General features: G+C 35.7%; 1 protein-coding gene across 7 annotated transcripts in view; it reads right to left on the minus strand.

Annotated features, from left to right (window-relative positions):
- CDK17 (cyclin dependent kinase 17) overlaps positions 1 to 15,178 on the minus strand; it is a 118,046-nt gene that overhangs the window by 80,188 nt on the left and 22,680 nt on the right. Inside the window, exon 1 of one of the 7 annotated variants that reach the window (XM_075749137.1) lies at positions 14,252 to 14,386. The exons of 4 other annotated variants lie outside the window; for them this stretch is intronic. The gene's annotated coding sequence lies outside the window, so the exon portion shown is untranslated. Of the gene's footprint in view, positions 1 to 5,391; positions 5,637 to 14,251; positions 14,387 to 15,178 lie in introns of those variants that run through there. 2 more of the 7 variants (XM_075749165.1, XM_075749140.1) reach the window with 2 other exon arrangements.

Below are 15,178 nucleotides of genomic sequence, written 5' to 3' on the forward strand. Positions count from 1 at the left end.
TGACATCGTTTGTTTCACAATTTATTATGATACTTGAGACAGTTTTAATGATGTTTAATGTTTTAATTATATATTATCTTAACTGACATTTAATAAAACACAATGAGGATAAGAGGGGTAAGTGTAGAATAAGTGTTTCTTATTAATTAGGCTTGTAACAAACAGGTTTCATGTGCTCACTTAATTTATGACCAGTGTCAAAGTATCCTCTGTGAGAATTACCTAATTTAGTCACCAGGTCAATTGAAAGACCCAACTATCTCCCTTCGTTACGTAAACACCACACGTACTTTGCAGAGCATCTTGGAGGACAAATTGAAAGCATGCAATTTTTTGGAACGTAACATGTCTGATGAACAGCAGTTCAACACATCAATGTTTAGGTCAACAAGCATATACAGCAGATAGCTTCACAGCAAATAACTGACGTAAGAGAAAGAGATGACTAATCATGAACTCCTCTAAATGGCATTAAATTAAGCTACCACCCATAAAGAAAAGCACTGTGTATTTACCGCCCTCCTTGCAGTCCTACTGTGGGAACCCTCCTTTGGTCAAGTCTGCAGAGGAGGAAAGCTGCTGCCTGGAGCACTAGGCGATTTCTACTCCAGCCTCATGACCACATCTCATGGAAAACAGAGCACGTTTGGCCACAAGGCCAAGGCAAGTGGAGTCAGTGTTATGCATGGCCATTTCCAGTTTACTTTTTCAGAAGTCTACCTTTATTTTAAACCTTGTGTACTGTGCAACAGGGGGGGAAAAAAAAAAAAAGAGAATTTACTCAAGTTGGTTCAGCTTCAGAACAGCCTGGTACTGAACATACATAAATCTATCCTGACTTTATATATAAAGACATTTACCAGTGCCACCAGAGCAGGCTTACAATCAGTTTTTCCACTGGATCTGTAGAACAACAGGGGACAATGGCAGACACAAACCCTCAGTTCAATAACTCAACTTTTAGGTATCAAAGCAAACTTCTTGTTTGCGCCACACATTACAACTTTATGAACTACAAATAAATGTCAGAACACCACACAGATTTACTAGCTTTTACATGGACAGATAGAGTTAACTGAGGAAACACCTTAACACAAGGGGATCCCATCCCTATTAGTATATAATATAGTCAGTAATGACTTCTGGAGGTGACAGTAAATACATACTCACTCCAAAGCTTTTTTTACTCTTAAACTGCAATTTCCTTTTTATCCTTCAAACAGATATAACACAAACAGGTGAAATAGTCCCCCTGCAAATAAATGTTCATTCCCCTGTAGCTCACAATATACTCAACCTAATCTCTTCCCGGGAGACAGAAACCTTTATCTTGGTACCAACATAGTTTCTATAGAGTGTAAGTATGCTGACCAGGAAGATCAAATGACCAAGTTAGTGAGAATACAGACAGGAACAGGAACACAGGAATTTACCCAATATTGCTCTTAGAAAGAAGAGGATTAATGCAGCAATTTAAGATGCCTTTGTGAGCTTTAAGGTAGCAAGCTAGTTTTATCATTAAAGAATGCACCCACTAGAGCCATCAGAAGGGGAGCGATGGTGGCCACGTCACTCTCCCTGGCAGAGCCAGGCTCAGAGCCCAGTCACCACCATGCGCTAACCCCTGTGAGCCTTACACCCAAGGAATGTCACCCCCAGATACCTGTACTCCTAAAGAGGCACAACCTGTTGTAAAAAAGCCTCAAACTTTGTTTTTAATTCAAATTATTTATGTTGATTTGGTTGTATGAACAAAAACACCTTGAAGTTATTACTGTTTTGATTAAATGATCCTAAATTACAGTGCATCATTTTGATAAACAGTACGTTACATGCTACAGATCAGGTTAATTTTAGCATTGTACACCATTTCATAGAAAGAAAGTTCATTTCCCCTTCAAAATAAACAATTAACTTTGAATAATTACAAAGAGCTGTTACAAAGGAACTTTCTCTTTTAATCCTACTAAATGATTAATACTGCTGTTTTGAGACAGGACGTCTAAATTTGAGAGACAGTTTAACTACCAAAAAAAAGAAGAGTATTTTTAATCGATTTAGTGCTTGTATGAAACTTCTACTTTAGCATAACAAAGACTTGAATATTCTTTATTCACACAATGGACTATTTTAAAAAGTGGTCCATGTACGGCCCATGCAGTCAAGAATGTAAACACACAGATATTGCTGATGATAACATTTAGGTCTTAAGAGAATTCATTTACCCTCACTGAAGTGCTGCTAGACAACTCTGTGTAATGAGCAGTGAAAATACTGAATAAAGTATTTATGATTTACAATGTATAAATCATATTCTAATATGCCAGACATGCATTTATAACATGCCCAACATACATTAACTAATCATGAAGTGCGCAACAAAGTTAACTGCAGAAATTGCTTACAGAACATGCTCTTGCATGTGTGAAGAAAACGTGGTTGCATTTCTTTACATCTCCTTTGCTATATACAAATTTCACCCAGCCATAAAATTGCCATTTTAACCTCCTCCTCTCAATATATGTGAATGTTTCACTAAAAAAATACCTGAAACTTTCATTGCATCTTTCAAGTAAAAACAGTTCTAAATACATCATAAGCAGGATTTCCAATAGTCCAAAAGACAAACTAAATCTAAAAATAGGTCACATTTATTAAAGTTACTTCCAGATCTCTTAAACAAAATATAGAAAGGGCTATGGTACAGAAAGCCTGCTAAAGCTTATTATAATCCTAAATACCTTCTGTTTTCTCCAAGGTCATAATGACCTTCAACCCATCAGTTGCTTTTCTATCACCTATGAATTTAATTAACATTTAATATAGATCATGTTTTCTCTTTTTATTTGTTGGAATTTGGAGTTAGATTGCACCCCACTTTTAAAACAAAAGTCAACATTTTAAAAAAATTCAATATAATAGATAGGCTGTTTCTAAGTAGTGTCTCCAAATGACAGAATTAAATCACTCTACAGAGCAATCTTCTATTGTTTTCAAATACAGCTTCCCCATTCTAGGAAATTACGTGAGGTGGAAGAAATACACATCAATTCTAAACTTAGTTTAAAATACATAATTTTCAGATGAAGACTCCAGTCTTCATCAATACTATTAAAAGCATACACACCAGCAGAGTTCCAAATAGAGTCTATGAAAAAAATTAAAGCCCAAATTACACATTATGCTATACTGTAGAAAAATTAATATTGTGTTACTGCATACTGAAACATCAGCATCCTTTTAAAATGAATCATTTAAAATAAACAAAAAATTAAGCCAGTAAAGTTACAGATCAGAAGCTACAAGTTTCAACCTTTATTACAGCAACACAAATTCTTACAGCTAATCTCATGGAATTATTTGAGTAAATAAATTTCTGTACCACATATGTAGGAAAGATAGAAAAGAGCAAGGAAAACCTGGGCTGTGAATACGATCCTGTGACTAACTTTGCCACTTTGTGATCTTGGATGCTTGAAGTAACACCAAAAACATCAGCTTTGCCATATGATGGGCAAGGCAGATGAAGATTATCTAAGGGCTCTTAAAAAAAAAATATCTAAAATTCAATTTAACAAAAATACCTAAAATTCCAATATTAATCATTTCTAGTAGCATACAAATTACTAAAAAAGACAGGGACAAAAACCAGATAAGCTGCAAAAATTTAAGCATATAAAAGTGTCCAACAACAACATAGCATGCCTCTTGTGATGTTCCCTAGTGATATTTTTTAGGAAACACAGCACTTCCCAAAATATTGATGGACAAAAAAGATAACAAAACTATACTGGAAATTAAGGAGAAAAGCTGCTTTTTGCCTTTAGGAAGTTTAAGCCTTATTAATAGAATTCCCAGTATTTAACTTTCATACACTTAAAGCTTCAAGGTTTAAAAAAAAAAAAAAAAAAAGTAGTACAAGGCATTTCATAGCAAAATTCTGAGACCAGCACTCCATTCATGGGTACAGAGATGCAGAAGTGAATATTGTTCTACAGAAGGACTGGGCAACAAAAAATTGTGTCAGAACCATGGATAAGATTAAACTAGCAGCACTACAAGACAATGCGTTAGGACACCTGAAACATTGAAACATTTCTGGGCTTCAATTCAATCTCCTCTGTCGTAATACTTTTGATGCTGCAGAGCGTGTATTTGACAGCAATGAACAGCAGCATCTAGTAATCACCTCTAGCTTTTCTACAACATTATATTATTCAATCTACAGCATTTCGTAACTAGAATTTAAAAAAACTTGGATATGATACAGCCCTATGGCCTACTAAAGTTCAAAACGTTTAATTATCCTTAGAACACATAATCAGCATGTATCATGAATAATACTGTACGTGGCATCTCTCAAAGAAAACCTGCAGTACAGGGATCTAAGAGCAGATTTACGTACGCTGTGCTTCACTACATAAACACAGATGTCTGCCTGTTTAGATCAAAATATTGCTGATAGCACAGACAGCAAAGCCCTAAGACAACCCCTAGGCCTTCTTCTGGCTTAAAACCAAAACCCCACCAGATTCTACACATTTCACAAGAACACACTCCAGATTCTGGATGCAGTGTGCCAGAATGGCATGCCCTGCATGTAAAGCTCTCCTTCTGTCCTAGTTCTGCCCTCCTTCCCTCACTTCTGACAACTGAATTCGTCCCCTCCACTACCCAACAAAACCACTGCTACCCTAAAGTTTGGTTCAAAAATACAGCAAAGCTACTCATCCAAGGAGGGGAAAAGGACATTATTAAAAAGAAAAGTTCACCTCTATGCTGTAAAACAAAGTGCATCTTCTCTGTATTTCAGACTGCTTCATTAAAAAGCTTCCTAGAGTTTATAACTCAATCCAACTGCAGTATTATTACTACCTAGCAGAAAAAGCAAGGCTTGTGCACACTGTGGAAGAAGCATTGTCAGGAGTTAAACAAGATGAAAGGACCATCATAAATGTCTCCCGCTTTTGCACAAAATGGAACACATTATTTTTCTGACGTTTCTTACGATCACAGAGACACAAATATTTTTTAATTAGAACACGACACAAATAAGGTGGCAACTACCACAATAACTTTGAAAGGATATTAACCCACTTAATTTTCTTTATCCCTTTTAAACCTCTGAATACAAGGGAAAAAATTGTATTATGTCACTAGGATCCACTAACAGTTAAATATATTACCTTTGGGGTGTGGCTCTTCTCATAAAAATGACTATACAGAAAAGGAATTTTCTCTGTCAACAATTTTGCTTCCTGTGCTTTATCAGAGGTTTGAGGGTTTTTCCCTCCTTAAGTGACAAAGATCTTTTTTTTTTTTTTTTTTTTTTTTTTAATAATCTACTACTGGAAGCTCTGTATACCCAAAGTAGTTAAGAGAGAATATTACCTGTAGAAGACAGTCAACAGGACTGCTTTCCAAGTCTGTGTTTCAAGCCTGTCTGGAAGCAGTGAGGTGGTTACGTATGTGTTAGTTGTCTGACGTATGACTGGAAAAGGCATCAGTGCAATTACCTCGACTGAGACGTAAAGCATGAATGTAGATTACATAGTCCAGGATAGATCCATTTGCAGCAGTATAAAAAGACTGAGAGCAAGATACCACTTAGCCACAGAACAGGGGAAAGCTATCCTATGGTGCTAGTATAAAGCTGGCTTACCAGTATTTTATAGATAAACCGTCTTCGCTTCTCCTCCAGTTGTTTCTTAGAAATGTTTACCAGAATCTATACCACTAGGTTTTCAGACACTATCGGTATTATTTCTGTTAACAGGTCTCTGCAGCTGACACTGTTAAGGCTGATTTTCAAAACGTCCGCAGCACTTGCACCCTGAAATTAGTATCTTAAGCCTCAATTTAAGCAATCAAAATTTGACATAATCTGTCCCTACGTACTTCCTTAGCTAGTGATGCACTACTTTCCATCATAACTGGCCAATGTCACTACACAAAACCTGTTGCAGTTATATCCTAAAATAACAGCTTCAACAGGTTATCTAAACTAGCATTAAACTTGGCAAATAATGTCATCCAACCCAAGGAAATCATCCTCAACATACAAGTAAAACATATCCTATCTTCCAAGCAAAACCAAAAAACAAACTCTGAATTAAGATACAATTATTATATACATACAAGAGCATATATTATATATATACAAGAGCAGATATGAAAATCCAGTCATGTAAAGATATAACTTTACAACTAATTTTATGCAGTGTAATGTCATTAAAAAGCCAATAACAAATATCAATGGCAAGTATAGTATATGCCCAAATCTTCACTAGGCTTATTTTATCATGGAGCATTTATATTCTAAGATCCAGGTTTTCACAATACAAAAGAACAGATCATTTGTATTTGTCCTGGCAACCCTAGTTTCTGAAATCGCCATGAGACATAAAATGAAAACAGATCATTCAGCAATCTATTTCAATATTAAAATATACTATCACTACTACTCACATGACTAGAATTTTAATTCACGCTAAGCACCAGCAAGCAGAAGTGAAGAATAAAGGAAAATCTGCACATTTTCTTGCTTACATATTAAAGACTCAATTGCATAAATTGCAGGGGGGGGATTGAGACTATTCATCTTTAGGGACCTGAGGCACTTAGGAAAAAGTTTCATACCAGTTCTGGGGTCAGTTAACAGTTTCCCACCACCAGTAAGAAAATGCTTGGCTCCATCCCCCAGCCACTCTCTTCCTCCTTCACCATCAACCATGTAATTCCTGCCCTCTCTCTTCCTTCCAGTACTTTCCAGATCATAGTGGAAACCTATTCAGTTTACTGATACAGCAAAAATTATTCTGAAGCAAGCACTTAATTCAGCTCAAACTGTAATGTTGTAATACCAAAACGATGACTGTGATGGGCTCCCTCCAAGGTAAATGTGGAAAGAGAGGCAGCTCTATATTAAGATCTCTGGCTTACCCTCTGAACCTGTTTCCCTCTACTGAGTACAGAGATGAGCATTTTAAAAAAAAAAAAAAAAAGCTAACTCCAAATCAGTCAATCTGCTGTGAATAAATCACTTGCTGAAAAAAAATCCAGGTTTCATCTACCTGCTCCTAGAAACATATTATTAAAAAGAATATACCTACTTTGTTAAAATGCAGCTACAGGGGCAAATCATCACTAGCTATCCATTCATCCCCAAAATAACTTTTAACAACGACAAACAACTTATGACTTAAATCCTTCAACTAATGTCTCTTCCACTACCAGAAATATTCACAAATACCAGGAGGCCAAAAGTCCTATTATGTAAAATCACTGAAAAAAAAAGAAAAAAACATTTTAAAGGAAGCAGGTTCAGAACACATTGTTAACAACACCCAACACTTTACATTTTACATACAAACTGAAACCAAACACATTTTAAAATGCAGTAACTGAGCTTACTACCAAAGCATATCAAATCCATACCTTCAGAATTCATAATCTACTTGGTATTGTTCCTAAAATACTAAAATTGCATCATTCAAGAAGAAAAGCATATACCTACAGAGCAAGCTAATTACTATACACCATCGTGTTGTTTCTCCTGTACGGTTCAGAAAAAAGAGAGCATGCTTAATACCAAAAGGCCTCCTTCTGCCTAAATAATTTTTTAAAGATTCTGGTTTTGCTTATGGATTAAACATTTTGCTTTTGAGAATCATACTGAGAAGAATTAGAAACAAGCCACAATAAAACATTTAGGTTAACTGCATTCCCTGATAAACAACCCAGTATTACAAGCAGCAGGTTTAAAAATACTGTGACTTGTGCAAATGGGAACACTGTAAGCTGTTTATCTTGTTTAATCCTGAAGGTAAATAGCATAAGCTTTAAAATATTTTGCTTCTTTGCCATAACCTACTGAATCACATTGACAAAGTTAATGAAATACTATGGAGAATCTTAAACTTTTGGAATTGCCTCTGAAATTGCTTTATCTGAGTATTGCACAGGACATTATTCTCAAGAACACTCAGTGTAAAATTCAGTGATTTAAATTCAGCTGTAGCTTCAATGAAGCCAAAGAGCTCATCTTGTCTCTCCTGAGGTGATCGCTTCTTCAGAAAAAACAAGGACCCTGCACGACTCCCCTACTGGGCCCCTTTAAAATATGACCACTATAGTTATTAACTGATTTTTTTCATCGTTGTTCCGAAATTTCTTTCGAACTCATACCATAGCTCAATTTCAGCTTCTGTAGTTGTTTTTAAATATTATTTTCTAGGAAAAAAAATAAATCAGCTTCCTTAGATTTCTTTCCTCCAACAATTTCAGACAAAAAAAACCCTATTTCCTTTCATAACTTCCACCTCAAAGATGCAGCCATATTTCAAATTCAGAATATATAAGATTTATCAGTAATTATTTCCCCACTCTCTCTTCTTACTCAGTACCAAAATAAGTTTCTGAGCTGCTGTTTTACACATCATTTTTAAAAGACTTTACTACTGCATATATGTTTGATATATTTAGCAGTTGAGGACCTCCTTTCCTCTTTGTACAACAGGAAGTTTCCCCTCCCATCTGCTCAGGATATTTAAAAAAATAAATAATTACAAATTGTTGTTTTTCCATTGATTCTGCAGAAAGTAACTATTATTTATGTTTAAAAACAAAAGTAAAGTTGAACCCAAATGTCTGTTGTAACCTTCATCAGTTCCCTGACATAGTCAAATGACCACAAGACACCTGCGGATACAAAGGCAGGAGCAAGGGGATGAGAGCAGCAGCCAAAGGGGAAAATCACCATGGCTTTAAGCAATAGTGCCAAAATTATATCAGTTTAAACTGTCTGTGGAGCGACAAAGTTATTCACAGGCAGCACCAGCCCAAGCTCAGTCTCCCACAGTCACACAGGAAGACTGAAGTTTTATACCTCATTTTCAGAGCAAACATAAATAAGTTGTATTATGAAATAGTTTCACATTTTACAAGCAGACACTTAAACAATTTAGCAAGATATTTATGACAGAGCTTTAAGACTGAATAGTACGTAAGAAGGAAACAAGCCTCCTGCATATGTAAATACTGCTGCTTATGACAACCAGATCTTGACAAAGAGAGAAAGAACAGAGGAAGCTGCTCTTGCAATAAACTAAGGACTAAAAAAATGGCTTTTCATTTTCCCCAGTTAAACATATATATGACTACAACTTTTCTAGCTTACACAGAATGTTTATGAATTCTACATTTAGAAATTCAACTTTGCTTCAAGATACACAGAAAACTTGTGGAAATACAATAAAATGTAATCTATTATTTAATAACTGGTTCTCCTCCTCTTGTATATTATTAATGAATTATTAATTATATTATTAATATCTTTTAAAAATAAAAGCTTTCCCTAAGACCCACATACTGAATGCAGATCAACACTTAGTATCTGTTCTGTATCATACATGAGAAACTATTCCGAAGCTTTACAATATAAATTCCCAAACTAAACGCTAATATTAATAGCTGCTTATATTTGACTTAATTACAAAATATGACTTATTTATTTTAAAAGTTAATATACTGTATTCGATCTTTTAAAGCCTGATATAAAATGCCAGACTGAGTAAACAACTAGGAAACTGCCATTTTTCCAAGCATCCACCCTGCGCTAATGACCCGTTCTGCGGTATCTATTGTTTTCCCAATCTTCTGCAAGCTACAAAAACGATCAGCAATTTTCCCTGGCTTTCACTTCAGTAGTGGCAAGGCCCAACTGCAGGCACTGAGCAGGTTTCCCAGTGCTCCTTCATGAACGTACTTTGCCGAGGAGGAACCCTCATCACACGCAGTTACGTAATGGCAACTATTTATAGTTAACCACTTGATTCACATTGTCCACCAGGTTTTAAAACATTTCACATGAAGGCACTTGATCTATCATTTTAGTGCCTTTATCAAAATGTCACATAACAACCAAGTAAAAGGTTTCAGAGAAGCCTGTCTGCAACATTAACAATATTATACCACACAAAGTTTGTAATCTTATCAAGAGAACCAGAAGTTAACTTCACAAGATCAGTCTTCTATAAATATACGCTGATTAATTATTTCCTTTACTTAAACTCCTGTCAATACCCATTATGCTGCATATTACTAACTTTTAAAAACACTGAAAGAATCCTTAAGTTGTGCTAAAACTACAGAATTTCTCAGTGTTCTGGTACATACTGAAAAACACGATCAGCATTAATAATCCAGAAAGCACCCTATCAACTTTTACAATTCTTACCCTACAATTTCAGCGGCTGCTGTTTAACACCCTCAGGTTCTCTTAGGAACTTAGGACTATCATCTGGTTTTACTTCTGAATACAGCAGTATTTAGTGAACATTAACCTCTTCTGAAGATCACCAAATGCTAACTTTTTTTTTTTAGCATTTTTAACAAGCTAATGGCTTTGTTAAATTCATTTTCCTTCTAAAACATGCCCTGTCTTATTGCCATAGTCCTTGACAGCATAGGTTTTCCTCATCACAGTCTTTGGCTTCCCTTATCAATCAATCAATTCAATTTCAACTTCTTTACTTCTTTACTTTTACAGTGGCTATAGGCCACTGTAGCTTTTTAACCCAGTTGTCTCTTAATTACAGGACAATGGTTTTGATGATAAGTAATATTCTTTGATTATTCTCAGTAATCCATACTTCACAAAGATCTTTATTTTACTGAACACCAATTAGCATCCATTACTGTAAACCTCATTAAATGTTACCTTTAATGATTGCTGTATAAAAAAGTCTTGCATGTACCTGAACAAAATGCAAACAAATCAAAATACTTCCACGTCAGTAAGGTAAGAGTAGGAAGTCAGAAATACTCAAGAGACATTTCTGAAGGAAGACTACGCAGTTTATGGCAGTTCACTATGATACAAGCGTATCAGTAGAGCTACATGCCTGCAAAATGCCCTAATCCGCTAAGCACAGAAGAGAAAATCATGATCCTGCCAACTTTAACACAAACTGAAAGCATGCAAGTATCCTTAGCGAAGCTGACAAAATGCAGATGTTAAAAATCAGAGACCATCATGCAACTCTACCAAGCCTTGAAAACAGCAGCAGTCAGGGAAAGGAGCACAATTACAAGGTATAAATTATAATTAAATGAAATATGATTAGAGGGCACAGAGTAACATTTACTTATGCAAGATACCTAGCAAGGCCAACCTAAAATACAGAGAGGCAAGAACTGTAGCTGGGAGTGTAAATGAAAGACATGTAGTTTCTTTGTTCTGGTATAATAATGCAGCCTTGTTCATCATAATACATGCACAACTACTTGTTCCAGAGAAGATTAAAAAAAATAAGGGAAAAAAAGGTCAAAATCAAAACCTAGGACAAAACTGTTCTTCAGCTTACTGTATTTTCAAGGTATTACAGCAGGAAGCAAGCAGAACATTGTCCTGAAATTCACAGAAGCCTTTAAGTGTTTATTTTAAAATGTAATAAAGTTGGTATTTTCCCCTTCTTAAAATTATGTTTAATTGTGCCCCGCATGAAAAATTTAAATTTGATTTGACAGTTATTTCTTCTGCTGCTGTATTTTTTAATGATGCTACTCACACATTTCTTTTTTCATTATAACATTTGTGCTTATACATAGCACCCCATGATAACATGATGTTTTCTGTTGAAAGAAATTTCTAATCCTTTAAAAACAGGCACTAGACCACAAAAGCCCAAATACACCAGTAAAACAGAGTTATTATTTCCAGAATCAGTGTGTCTTTGGTATAATACAGTCAGACATAATGATAGAATGTATAATGATCTCCAAGAAGTGGCAAAAGCCTTATTATCCGAGGACTGACGTATCAAAAGCTGGTCTAATGCAAATTACCTGATCTATGATCGATTAAGGCTATTGTTTTTCATATAATCAGATCACAAAACTGAAGGAGATTTTTTTTTTTTTATGTTCTTGTGCTCCAAGTTAGCACACTAGCTCAAGTTCCAGTTTTCTTTATTCTTTGTGACTATCAATATCAGTGGTTAAATGCTCGAGGTTTAGACTGCTGTTTGTAGATGTTCTAATTAGCCAGTTCTAGTGAACCCTGGAGTTCACATCGCTGCTAAAAATAATCCAGAAATTCTGGAAGAATTGCCAATCCATCAGGTTAGTTAAGAGTGGGCATGTACGGATTTATATTCAATACTGAATTATAAATAGTCATTTGTCTAAACAAACATTAACTCTCACTCTTCAGAGAAACAGTTGTCAAAAGTATATCACAAGTCTTCACAAAATACACAGGAAAAAGAAAACATCTCACACCATTAGTGGGCATTTCTGGGAATCTGGTATTTCTGGAAGAAGCAGTATCTGTTCTTCCCTGCTTCATGGGGAAAAAAGTTACTAGGCCCCAAAAGGTACACACAGGATAGAAAACATTTAGTAAGTTTATTAAAAAGCCCCCTAGACTATTAAAGGTTTTTAAAAAGTAAATTAAAATTACTGTCTAGTGATCAAAATATTTAAATATAAAATGCTTTTATCTCTAACATCCAAGTAAGATAGTCTCTACATCAGCATGTGAACAGGCACAAAAAAAAAATATCCTTCCAGTTCTTACACTCAGAAGGAGAAAGTCATTGCTTCAATTATGTGCATTGCAAAAAAGACAACGATCACTAGCAATACATTGGTTTAGTTTGTTCTTCAGATGTGAAGTGTAACTGCTGAGTAAACATTTGGCATTTTAAAAGCATTTTTACAAGCTAAAGTTGTACAGTAGTGTTTGATATCAAATCCTGAAGTGCCACTGATTACAGTGGTGCCCAGTTGCCTCAGTAGATACATATTCAGAGCTTGCTGTAAAAATAAAAAAAAGCTTTAAAAAGCATGCAGCTCAGAACTTAAGATACCTGTAACTTAAAAATTGTAAGCAACATTTAGTGAGTTTACAAAAGGCAAGTTTATGCTAAAAAAGCTTTATTATTATTGAGCTTGATTTTTACACATGATCTTGTCCATTTTCACATCGCACCAGATTACGCATTCAATAAGGACACAACTAGTAATATGCCTTTTTAAAACAGCTGATCAGTTTTCTTGGCCAACAAATAAAAGCTGATCAGTACATGAAATATCAACAGCTTCCTTTAAACGTGAAAAGAGGGTAAAGAGCAAATTCCCGGAAAGGTTTTAATGCTGACTATTCGTTTAATCAGTCTCCAACGATGCCTTTCCTGATTGCACTCTTAGGTTGATCTACTCAAATACACTGTACTGAACCAAAATTTATTAAGACTAGAGAAACATTCTTTGTTTTTTTCTTCTTCTAGCAGCAGGTAGTCATTCAAGAAATTAGAAGACTTTATATGTTAGTAAGCCATTCAAAAAATCTGCATAGTTTTACTGCAAGAGCTCCACGTCGTAACAATAACACAGGCATGCAGAATATCTTAACATCCATGTCATAAGCTGTATCACATTTTCACACTGCAGTGTTGGGCAGAAATTGAAGCCAGAGCCATTCAGGGGAAAAAACACAGCCCTGTTCTGGTTTCCAGTTATTCTTAGTCTAATTATATTTGGAATTACAAATCAAGTCTTTCACTACACGTTAGTGGTGTTTTACATATTAAAATGATCAATTAATGCACTACATCCTTAGCCAAGCTTAAAATAAATGACTCGCCACTTTCAAACTATAATTTGCTTCAGACAACACAGGCTCAAATTTGCAAACTCTTCAGTATGGAGGTAGGCAGACCCCACCTACTGATTTGTGTAGAGCTCCATTCCAGGGAAACACAGGGCTACACCACACAATATGCAAACACAAGGTATGAACTTCGTTGCGTTATCCTTACTAAAGATTTTTGTAAGCCAGACTCACTATTGCCAAAGCAGTATTTAAATAACGCCATCAAAAAAGATGCTTTCATCTTTCAAATTTAAACGGCCCTTTTAATGCCAAGTTAACATTATAATGGTTTCTCTATGTTGGAGAAGTAAATTCAGTTTGTTCTTTCAAGTATAAATAATTTTAAGGGAAATTTTTCACTATGCATTTCAAACATATGATTTCATGTTTTCATATCTGTTACTTTTGTGTTAATTATTCAAAACAAGTCTCTCTTACATCACTTACTGAAGTACAGATATAAATAACAAGAGCTGTGTATGAGGATACATAATTCCTACAACAGAGCAATATGGCAATTTATTTAACATCTTAAGCACATAAAATAGCAGATCACCTACTTCACTTTTACCCAATTCAAACAAGAAAACAAACCTGAATTTGGTACTAAGTGTAATTTCATAAATGTTTTCTTCTGTCCCACATCTTCCAAGTATTTAACCTTTGGTCATCTAGTTTCCAGTTCAATTAATACAATTAAAAAAGGAGGGAGGGGAGGGAATGGAAGAATGTCAAACCAGGCTTCCTCTCTTCATATCTATGCCATGATAGCTACAAAATGTTGCTATTGATCATCTGTTAAATCACAAAAAGAAAAACACACATATAAATTATTCACCAAAATGGAGAAAAAAAAAAGGGGGGGGGGGGAATAGATGCTTTTTAAATTATTTAGTTTGGATTATGATATACCTCAGCCCTGCTTCCCTCACTGTTAACCACCCCTAGCAAAGTGCCAAAGACAGCAATGAGTTTAAAACAACTCCTGCCAGCTACCGAAATTGTTGCAGGAGAGACAAAGGGGATCAAGGTCAGCATTCTTCTAACGCAGCAGCTAATCCTCTCCTATGAACACGGTATTGGAACTGGTGGGCGTAGTAAATTTCCATAAAATATACCTAATGCCACCTAATTCCCCCCAACCTTGTGAGAGAAGAACCATTTTGCTCTCACTGGACTCAAGCCATTACCTATCTGAGAGAAAGAGGAGGGACGAGTTCACAGAAGTTCAGGGTCAGCAAATGTTCACGTATCCTGTCATCCACGAACTGAAAGCTCAGGGCACAAAAACTCTTATGCCACGCACAGAAACCTATATATTTTGGGTGTGCGGGGGGGGCAAGACCTGCAATAGGAGCGAATGTGTCATTCGTGCGGAGGCTGCGAGGAGAAGAGCTGTCAGGAGAAAGCAGCCTCGCTTAAAGGGGAGGAGGCGGTGGGGAAAGGACGGTTACGAACGCAGGATCACCAAAAAATCCCGCGGTGCTCACTGGCTGCAAGCCCCGGCTCACCCCTCAGGCC

This window comes from Balearica regulorum, chromosome 1 (genome assembly GCF_011004875.1).
Source record: "Balearica regulorum gibbericeps isolate bBalReg1 chromosome 1, bBalReg1.pri, whole genome shotgun sequence".
Classification (NCBI taxonomy): domain Eukaryota; kingdom Metazoa; phylum Chordata; class Aves; order Gruiformes; family Gruidae; genus Balearica; species Balearica regulorum.